Below are 12,162 nucleotides of genomic sequence, written 5' to 3' on the forward strand. Positions count from 1 at the left end.
TTATTTTTTTAGGCCCTGTTGCAGGTCAGGTTCTTCAGGGAACAGACTCTGACACAGAGGTTTCCATATAGGATTTTGATAAGGGAGGTATCTCAAAATCTACCCCTATGGATGAGAAAGACAGAGTAAGTTCTGTCTGGGCAAAGGAAAACTTGGAACTGTGCTTCCATCCCAACAAAAGCTTTAGGCGAAACCATAGAGAGCTCTGGAGATCAGTGGCCCTTTAAGTTTGTCCTGATATAAGTCAAGAGGTTAGGTTTTTATTGTCTCACATCAAACAATAATTTGACTCAGCTCATCCAGAGAGACTGACCTTGAGAAGGTGGTACGTTTTCGCTGAAAATCATTCTGTAGATATTCAGCTGTAAACCTTGAGATGTCCATTTTGTCAGCTGCAGGAATGAACACTTCAGTCCAGTGTGACGCACTACTGCATTCACAGCAGATGGAAAAATCACATTTTCAATCAAAAGATAGAAAAGTTATATATATCAGACTCATTTGCTCAGAACTAGAATCATATATCCAAATGTCTATTAAAAATACTTACTTAAATCTCCTCACAGTTTCCAGAAACTGACTTCATCATTTTGATTTTCTCCTAAATCTAATCCTTACTCTCTCTTTTAAGGAGGACTGCCCAGAGTTGTCTGACTCAAAACATGAAGACATCCCTGACTTACTCTGTCCCTGTATCTCATGTCCTTGAATTCTCTCATCTAATCAATCGTAAATTGTGTTCACTAATCATGTATTTAATTCAACCACTTTGCTTTATCTGTACTTCCACCGCACTAGTCTTAAATACAATCAACTGTCTATGGTAACAGTTCACCCCACTCCGTCTTGTAAGAGTCAGCTTGACTGATATTTCTTAAAATGAATGTCCAGTCCAAGTTATTCACAATGTTTAATGCTTTAGAGATTTTTCACTGTACTTAGAATAATCTAAGCTATTTAACAGCATTTATTTGGTGTTTTGTTGTTGGGAGCTGTCCTGCCTGGTTTCAGGGACTGCAGCCTCATTAACAGACAAAAGTGTCGCACGGCAAGGGCTGAGTGAAAGGGCTTTGGGGCCATGAGCCACTAAGGAGATAGAGCATTTCCTCCTGGCGGGGGCACAGCCCCTGCCTCCCTCACTTCCCCCTGCCTAGCCCAGGCGGATGACTGGTTAGCCAATGACAGGTAAGACTCCTCAAGGAGGGGCAACCTAAGACAGGCACAGTCACTAAGGGCCATCAGGGAAGGACTTAGGGGTCTATAGAGAAGGGGCAGAAAGACTCTCACCCCTCAGCTTTGTCATAGCCTGAGACCTCATTCTTTCTGTAAAAGTCTCCTAATCTCTTGGCTGCTTTGCTCTCCCCACCTGACTCAGCCTGAAAACAACGCCAGAAGCAGCTGCGGCCTTGTACTGGAACAGACAGCTCCCGGGGTGAATCTGGCTAGAGAGAGAATATTCATTGTTTCCTTTGAGGCCTGCTCTGCCCTGTTGGTATGAAACAGACACTTGAGCTAAAGCTGGCCCTGATGAGAGACAATTCTTGTGTTTTATCAACTATTATCTGTAAATGATGTCAGATTTTCATGACTGCAGCTTTTTGGACATTGGTTGATGAGCTTTACGTGCATACTATGTATCTCTGTGTGAGCTGAACTCAATAAAGATGCAGGGAAGGAGGTGTTCAGGACCCTTCTCTGAGAGAGTGGTCACCTTTCCTCCCCAAGCAGAACGTGTCTTGGTAGATTTATTCTCATCCGCAATGGGGGAGCTCTGTGGGCAGAGCCCCCCATGCTTTGTAATTGGTCTTTACTTACTGCTTCACTCTCTACTCTCACTTTATTTCAGCTTACTGAATTTCCTTCAGTTTCTAAAATTGGCCATCCTTACCCTCATCTCTGAGATATTTGTCAATATCTAAAAAGCTCTTCTGTCTTATTCATCTAAAAAAATTCTGTTCACTTTTACTTCTTAAAGTATATGTTACTTTTTACACAAGGCTATTCTCATACCAAAGTAAAATCCCCAATATGTTTCTTTAACTCCTTTTACTTTTCCTATTAAAATAATAAACATATGTCATTATAATAACATTTTTGACTGACTACAGATCAACTGGAATGGTGGCATTATGACCTACAAATTGCTATTTCTTTATAAAATGACCAAGAATATTGACAAAAGGTCAAAAACAACTTTCTTAGCATGCTGAAACATAACCAAAGATTTGTTAAAACCTCCAAGGGTTTATTCAACCAAATAATAAGTCTCAGTAAGAACAGTAACAGTTGTGGGATTTTGGATTGCTTTGTTCCTTCCCCCTTATTTTCACCTTCACAGTAACCTTGAAAGCCAACTGTCTTGCAACTACAGGAGCTGTGGAAATCAGCAGCATAACAGGAACTGGAGGAGGCAGGAAGAATTTAGAAGTCCTCAAAAGATGCATCTCAGAGTAGTCATTATTTGAACTATCTGGCATTTACCTGGAAATTCCCACCTGTAGGGCGTGTCTTCATTAGAACCAAAACAGTCATACAGAGCTTGCTCAATACAAACAGCCTTCTCCCCTGGGGCATGTTTCAAAAACAATTAACATCAATTGCCTAATATTTTAGCTGCCTATAATGGTAATAAAAGCTGGGACAAAGAAATAGCTGATAAAAAATCTTACAGGGGATAATATGTTCATAAAAGGGCTTTTAAAAAGGTCTAACGGATTGCAAGGAATACAGGAGGCTGTGTGTGCATGGGGAGGGCTGTGCACGTGCCCACGAAAGGCCCGAGAAGGCCCTCAATTCTCCCTTCTGACAGATTTTAAGACTCTGCACAAGCAGAGATTAAGGAAAAGATTTTCATTTGGCTATTTTAATTTTTTCAAAGGACTAAAGCAACCATGTTTAAAGAAATAAAATAATGTATGAGAATGATGTATCACCAAGTAGAAAATGTCAACAAAGATGCAGAAATCATTAAAAAATACAAATTTTGGAGCTGAAAAGTACAATAAATAAAAGTAAAAATACTAGAAGGGCTCAATAACAGCTCTGAGGTGGCTGAAAACAGAATCAATGGACTTGAATATAAAATAATTGAGATGATCAAGGCTGGGAACAAACCAAAAGAAGAAGAAAAATAAACAAAGCCTCAGAAAGCAGTGGAACACTAACAATCACATCAATCAGTGCAGAGTAAGATTCCCAGAACAGAGAGAGGGAATAAGGTAGAAGAAATATTTGAAGAAGTAATGGCCCCAAATTCCCAAACTTGATGAAAACATTAATCTATACATCCAACAAGCTCAATGAATAAATTCAAAGAAATCTGCTACTAGATAAATTTTACTCAAACTATAAAAAAAACAATGACTTACAGAGAGTCTTGAATGCAGCCAGTGAGAACTGACTCTTAACATACAAATAATCCTCAATAAAATTAACAGCTGATTTCTGATTAGAAAGTTTGTAGACCAGAAGGCAATGGAATAACATATTCAAAATCTAAAGTGCTGAAAAGACTGCCAACCAAGAATTCTATATCCATAAAAACTATCTTTCAAAAAAAAATAAAAGAAAAACTAAGACATTTCCTGATAAATAAAAACTAAGACAATTAGTTGCTACAAGACCTACCCTACAAGAATGCTGAAGAGAGTTCTACAGACCAAAACAAAAGGCTACCATACAGTAACTTGAATACATATTAAAAAATAAAGAGAAAAGCAAACTATATGGGTAAATATAATAGACAATATAACTTTATTTCTGTTTATAATTCTATTTTTCTCCTATCATATATTTAAAACATAACTATATAAAGCAATTAAAAATATGTATAGATGTGTAATTCATAACTTTTTGTAGATATTTAATGTATACAGGTATAATATGTGTAGTAACAACAGCACAAAGGATGGGAGAAACAACAGGGCTATATAAGAGCAAAGTTTATGGATACTACTGAAAGTAAGTTTATATTCATCTGAACTGGATTGTTATAAATTAGGATCTTAATTATATTTCCCTGGACGACCACTAAGAAAATAACTATATGTATATAGTTATTACTCTATATCTATATATATACACACACACATACATATATACTATATATACATATATAGGCAGGTAATATAGATACGTAGATATATAGGTATATAAATAGTAAAGTGAAACAAGATAACTAAATTGTACACTGGAAAGTTTCTAACACTAAGGAAGGCAATAATAAAAGTAAGGAGGAATTACAAGACATCCACATATGGGAAACACATAAAATGAAAGACCTAAATCCTAATAAACCAACTTATCACATTAAATGTAAATGGATTGAACACTCCAATCAAAAGGCAGAGATTGAAAGAATGGACAGAATACAAACCAATTATGAATATGAGGTACTCTTAGTTACATGCAAGTAAGTGTGTATATAAGGGACACATTTTAGATTAAAATATGAAAACTTAAAAAGGCATGCTATACAAATAATAACCAAAAGAGAGATGGGATGTACACTAATATTAGATAAAATAGACTTAAAACATTATTAGAGACAAAAAAGAACATTTTACAATGATGTGAGATCAATCCACCAAAAAGACACAACAATTTTAAACATAAATGCATCTAAAAAATATAGCTCAAAATACATGAAGCAACCACTGACAGAATTAGAGGGAGAAAATAATCAATTCATCAATAATAGTTGGAGACTTCAATATCCTACTTTTAATAATGAATAAAACTAAACACAACAACAGAACAATTAGCAAACAGAAAATTTGCAAAGCACAGTAAGCCAACTAGACTTAACAGATACCCATAGAACACTGAACAACATAACAATTCTTTTCAAGTGAACATGGAACATTTTCCGTATTGGCCATATATTAATTAGGTCAAAAAAAGTTAAACAAGTCTTAATCAATTTAAAATAACTAGTATTACGTAAGATCTGCTCTCTGATCATAATGGGATAAAATTAGAAATAATGACAAAAAGAAATTTGGAAAATTCATGAAGATATAGAAATTAAACAATATACACCTAAATAACAATAAGCAAAAAAAAAATCATGTGATTTAGAAAATACTTTGAGATATGTGAAAATTAAGACACAACATAGCAAAAAAGTTTGAGATATGGTAAAAGTAGTATTTACAGGAGACATATTGCTATAAATGGCAGATTAAAAACAATAGATATCTAAATCAATAACCTAACCTTCTAAGAAACTAGAATTTGAGAGCAAATTAAGCTAAACAAGAATATGAAAGAAAATAAAGGATAGAAAAACAATATAGAAAGTCAGTGATAGCGGGTTTTTTTTAAATCAATGAAATATTAAAATTTTGTCTAGAATGACTAAAAGAAGAAGAAAGATTAAATTAATAGTTGTATGGCATACTTGCTAGACTGCATACTGTTTAAAAGCACAGATATCATAGTTGTTTGGTCCGGTTCTGTTTGTATAGTATCTAATCCGTGTTTCGTACAAAGTATTAAATATTTGTTAAATGAGTGAATGAATAAATGAATGAGTGCAACTCAGTAATATACAGCAACTCCTCTAAGTTTATGATAGCAGTCAGTCTTTAAATTGCATCTCTTTATGGTTTCCAACCCACGGCTCTACCGCTTCTCTGACATGGTATGTGATAGCCGTTCCATCTCACGCCTTTACTACTGATGGGAACTAGCTCTATTTTGTCTCCTTTTTATCTGATCTTGCTACTCCCCACCCACTCTTAAAATTCTATATCATAAAAAATGTCTATGGGTTTGGATAGGTAGCACTTTAATTTTTTTTTCAAGTTACTCATGTGGTTTTAAAATTTCCTGTTAGGAGAATAAGATAAGTGTTAGCTTGGGACATAAAGTCCCAGCACTTGAATACAAAGATCAGTAACAGAGATTTCTTTCTAGCAAATCGTGTTCAATGACTGTTTCAGCTTGTTGTGATTTCCTACCCAGTAGGCAATTCCTGCCTTCATCCTTCCTAGTAGAAATTAGAGTATATTCAGGCATTCACTCTCTCCCCTGTGGCCCCGGTGTTTCAGGAGGCAGGAGGTACCACCCTTTAACTCAGTAGGTAAATCCTAATCGGTGTTGATAATCACGGTGGTTCCACTTTTTGCCAGCAATTGGGTTATGAAACACCAGTGAGGTGTGACAGCTAACATTTATTTAGCACCAACTTTCAGCATGCACTGTTGTGCTTTAGATGGATTAACTCATTATATTTTTAATTTTTATTCCAACTAATAAACAAAAATAGCAGAACAGAAACACAGACAGTTCTGGAGTCCTTGAACTGCTGAAATTAACACCTCTGAATCTACCACTAGTTAGTAATGTTTAAACCATCATGAGTCAAATTATCTGCAGCGTGCATCCAAACAATCATAATTGTTACAGACGCCTTACCTCTAAATTTCTTGTTTCAGAAGACAGTGAGTCTTTATCGTTTTAGTCAACTGACACATTTTTTTTTGTTTCTTATACAGTTGCCCTATTTATAGATAGAAATACAAGGAAAAATGCAGACATTAAAGATGAAAAGTGAAAAGATATGGACTTATCCTGAAGAGGAATTTCAATGTCTCAGAAGTAACAGGTTGAACATTAAGAAACGATGAGTAAGTTTTTGCTTCTGTTATGGTAGTGTTACTCACCACCCCACCACAAACACACACAGACCCATGTGCAAGGAGGCAAACACATATTCACAATTATAGTAAAAGACGTTAATATTCCTCTCTCAACAAGTGGTAGAATAGACTTAAACACTAACATAGAAAAACTCAATAACACTATCAACCAACAAGTTTAATAGATATTATATAAACCTAAAAGAGAAAATACACATTATTTTAAGAGCTTTATAAATATATGTTAAGGTAGAGCATATCCTGGGCAATAAAAGAAACTTCTCCAATAAATTGAAAAGTATGGAAAAAAATACAGAGACTTTTTGTGGCTGAAATGGACTCAAACTAGAAATTGGTAACACAAAGAGAGTACAAAAATCTCCAAATACTTGAAAATGAAACAACACATTTCTAAATCATCCATGGATTAAATAGTGTCATGAAAAACTTTTAAAAATATTGAACTGAATGAAAATGAAAATACAACATGTCAATATGTGCAGGATAAAACTAAGCAATAGTGTGAAGAAAATTTATAACCCTAAATGCTTTATTATCAAAGAGGGAAAGTATAAAATCAGTGATCTAAGCTTCCACCTCAAGATATTAGAAGAACAAAATAAACCTACAGCAAGCAGAAGACAGGATGTTATATAAGTGCAGAAAGCAATGAAATTGAAAACAGAAAAACAATAAATGTGTGACAAAAAGAGAAGTTAAAAATTTTGCTCTGTAAAAGACTTTACAAAGAGTATGAAGAGGCAAGCTGCAGACCGGACTTAAATATTTGCAAACACATATCATACAATCCAATTAGGTTTGAGAAAAAGACACAGCACTTCCATTGCCGAGGACATACAGGTGGCACCTAAGCACATGTAAAGATGTTCAACATCCTTAGCCATTACGGAAATACAGTTAAAGCTGCGATGAGATGTCACTGTACACCTGTCAGTATGGAAAAAATGAAAAAAAATTTTAAACCTCACCAGAGGATGTGTTTGAGAGAGAGAGAGACGCCAGTGTGAAAGAGAAGCATCGATCAGTTGCCTCCCATACATGCCCCGAACAGGGATCAAAACACTTAACCTTTTGGTGTAAGGGACAATGCTCCAACCAACTGAGCCACCAAGCCAGGGCTGGATAAAATAAAGAATAAAGAGTGGCAACACCAATATTGGCAAAGATGTGGAGATACTGAATCATCCATACATTGCTAATGGAAATGTAAAATGGTAGAGTCACTGTAGAAGAGTTAGCCAGTTTCTTAATTAACCAAATATGCAGCTACCAAACAACCCATTAATTGCATCACTGGACATTTATTCCAGAGAAGTAAAAATTTATTTTCATACAAGAATGTATACACACATGTTCATAGTAACCACTTTTATTCATAACAGGCTCAAACCGGAAACAAACCAATGTCCTTCAAAGCATGAATGGAACATCCTTAGGGTGGAGTATTTTGAGCAATAAAGAACAAACTATTGGTGTCTTCTTGAATCAATCTACACAGAATTATGCGGAGAGGGAAAAAGCCAGCCCCCAAAGGTATGACGCCATTTATGTAACATTCTTGACATGACAAAATCATAATGATGAAGAACAGGTTAATGGTTGCCAGAGCCTGAGGACAGGGGGCAGGGCAGATAAGGGTGAGGGAGAGGCAGGAGGGAAATGGATTTGCCTACAAAACACAACCAAAAATTCATGTGACAGTGGGTTTGCTCTGTACCTTAGCAGTATCAGTTTCTATATCCTGGCTGTGATATTGCGCTATAGTTTTGTAAAGTGTTGCCTTTGGGACAAATTGGTTAATGTTTAAAAAGATCCTTTACAACTGCATTACAATCTACGATTACCTCAAAATATTCAAAGCTAATTTAAATTGTTTGACTCTCTGTTCAATCCTTATCTGTTTATTTTGTACAGTTATTCATTTATTGGCCCTTTCTGCATTACTACATCATGCCTCATTTCTGATTTCACAGGATAACTTTCTCAATTATTTGTCTTTAAGTATGACATATTTTGTAAATATCCTTTTCTATAATCTATAAAGATGTTCATATGAGTATTATTAATAATAGTGTGTGTTATTAAAATAATAGTGTTATGGGCTTTCATTATGAATTTATAGTTAAATTTAACAAATGCTGTATTTACATATTTTGAGTTAATGTTTCCCCTTAATTTATTAATGCGACATATTGCATTGATTGCTTTTTAATTAAATTTAATGGGGTAACATTGGTTAATAAAATTATATAGGTTTCAAGTGTACCATTGTGTTTGTCACCCAAAGTGAAATCTCTTTCCATAACCATATATTTGACCCCTTTTACTCTTCACTACTGGGCCCCTCCCCCTTTCCCCTCTGGTAACCACCATACTGTTGTCTGTGTCTACGGGTGTTGGTCTGTCTGTCTTGATTATTCATTTGTTGTTTTCAGTTTTATGTCCCCCCCATGAGTGAAATCCTACAGTTCTTAACTTTTTTTGTCTGACTAACTTGGTACGATATTCTCAAGATCCATCCATGTTATCGCAAATGGCAGTATTTCATCTTTTCTTATGACTGAGTAGTACTCCATTCCTTTACCCAATTATCTACCAGAGGACACTGGTTGTTTCCATGATGTCTTCACCACTGTGAATAATGCTGCAATGGATATAGGGACGCGTATAACTCTATAAATAAACGTTTTCAAATTTTGGGGTATACACCTAAAGGGGGGTGCTGGGTCATAGGGTGCCTCTATTCTTAATATTTTGAGGAACCCCATATGTTTTCCTTAGTGGCTTTACAAGTTTACATTCCCACCAGCAGTGAACGAGGGTTCCTTTTCTCCACAGCCTCTCTGATATTTATTGTTACTTGTCTTGGAGAAGTGTGTGTTTAGGTCCAAAGCCCATTTTTTAATTGGACTGATTGTTTTTTGAGTAAAGAAAAAGCAACATTGTATTCTTAGAGTAAACCCAATATTATGTTTTATTATTTTTTACCTATTGCTGAGTTCAGTTTTCTAAACTTATTTTAGGAAGTTGTTCCTCTTTGTCCATGAGTGAGATTGGCTGGGCAGGTTCTGACTGCAATGTTTTCCTGACCTGACTTTTTTATATTCTCTGGAAGAATTTATAATTTCTTGCTTCTTCCTTAAATGATTGGAACAGAAAGTGACCTGGGGATGGAGTTTTTGCTGGTCTTGATTTCCATGTTTTCTTTCTTTCCCAAGAGATCATATTTGATTGTGGATTCAATCTATTTAACAGTTATAGAACTCTTCAAGATTTTTGAAATTTATTTTTGTTTCAGTTTTGGAAGAGGCGTTTGCCTGTAATGTGTTTGTTTTAGTTCAAATGTGTTCATTTTATTGAAATTGTCAAGTACGCTTGCTTAAAATTATTCATAATCCACAACCATAATTTGTCATGCTTGTTTTGACCTCTCCTGCTTTCTGAAGAATTCCTTTTCATGGGTTCCTAGTATCTTGCCTCAGTGAAAGACAATCCGATCCATCAGAAATAGTTTAATGTATTTAAACTTCAAACTGATTGGGCAGAATAATAATAACAATCCCTGAATATCTTTTTCAAGGCTTTTTAAAGTAAGTAGAGACTTAGAGATACACAGGAGGTGGAATAACAGTTCACAGTTCTCTTTAAATTGACTGTATGTTTATCAAGATTCAAATACAAATGTATACATTTTAAATCACTTACTGGCACAGGCCCTGGCCTACCTAAAATTTCTATATATTACATTTTCCATTGCCATACCACTATGTTTGGGAATGTTCCTCCAAAATATTTTCTACATGTAATAAGCATGAGATTAATTTACGTAAAGTTCTATGGTATAAACATTGTATCTCATCTTTGAGGTAGTCATTTTATGTCTTTTACCGTTAAATATTGCCAATTTTTTAAGATTCTACCTTTCTGTATATGTGAATGTTATATTTTATCTTACCCATCTCAATCAGGAAGAAGAAATAGACTAGTTCATATTTTCCAAACCAACTCATTTCTGTTTTTTAGGAGACTTTTCACCCAAGGGGAAAATTAGAAAGTTCAAAGAATTAATTCAAAGAGGAGAGAAGGTTGGAAAGTGTTTAGAGCTGGAAATTCCCCCACTTACTCACGGTTACCTCGATTGGCCCTTTATGGTAAACAACTAAAACTACACACACATTTTGATTTAAAACTAAATTGTACCAATTTTCATAATTTGTGTTAAATGAGTAGAAGATAAAAAATTATAAATTAAAGTTCTGATTCCCAAGGAGCTTAAGAGGCATTCAGAAAGCTAATTCAATCACTGAAAAAGAAAGGAAATTGAAAAAAACCTGATGAACAGGTTGTGTCCGGAAACCGTCTTAGGTCGGAAGTTTGCGGTCCCTGTGAACAGGTGCCACTCAAAGCATCCTGCTGAGCTGCTGCTGCCTGATAAGGACTGTGTATCCTGTCTTCTCAGCATCACTTTGCGTCTAGCTCACATTACTTCATTTCCTTCCTGGGACCTTCCCCCGGATTCTTCATATAAGGTCAAACTTAAAGAAGAGCTACCTTGATTTCTGGTGCCCTGAGTGGCTTCTTCTAACTTTCTCCAAGAACTAATTTCTCTAAGCCTCAGCTTTCTCAACTGAATTATGAAATGTCAGTGATAATCTTTGCCCTATGGATGTCCTTAATTTTTAATGTATTTATGAAATAAGACATAAAATATCTCTGAAAAAAATGTTGAAAGTGATGTATTATTGTCATGTGTTTTATAAAGTGATGAGAAAAAAGAGCTTATTTGTACTAGTTTTGTTTCTTCAGTTTTCATAATGTGTTTCTTTGCTTTGGAGAATTGAATCCCTCAGGGCTGACCACACAGGAAGTTTGCTTCCATATTTAAATGAATAGGGACAATTGAAAAACCCTCTAACCTCAAAATTTCTCCCACACTACACCCTGACCTTCTAAACTTCGCTTTGTCCTGTTTGCTGTAATTTCTCATGTATAGATACCGTTCTTTCATTTAACAAATACTAATTAATGATATGAGCATACAAATGGTCGTGCACTGGAAGACACTCCTGCAAGTGAAACGACATGTTTCTGTAATTACGTCAGGGCAGCAGGTGTCAACCAGGGCTGTGCTGGGCAACCCCTAGTCAGTGTTCACTTCTTTACAGGAATTGAAGTTGATTGCTTTCTCAGATCTAAGGGAGAGTTCTTACACTTAAAAAAATGACTGTAAGAGGGAAGGGGTAATTAATGAGTAACTTACTCACTTTACATTGAAGTTTAGACTGTCATAGAGGACTCAAACAGCATGAGGGCCAACGGATACTCAGGAGGCCTATTGATAACACGTGCTGGGTGCTTTGGCTGGGTTTTATGTTTGCAGTGGCTGCCTACTCCCACCTATGCAAGTGCTGATTTCAACAAAATGCTTTGCTCCCAAAGACAGAGAAATGATTTCAGAACACAGGTAACAGATTGTAATCAGTGTGATAATGTTTAT

Source organism: Desmodus rotundus, chromosome 3 (genome assembly GCF_022682495.2).
Source record: "Desmodus rotundus isolate HL8 chromosome 3, HLdesRot8A.1, whole genome shotgun sequence".
Classification (NCBI taxonomy): domain Eukaryota; kingdom Metazoa; phylum Chordata; class Mammalia; order Chiroptera; family Phyllostomidae; genus Desmodus; species Desmodus rotundus.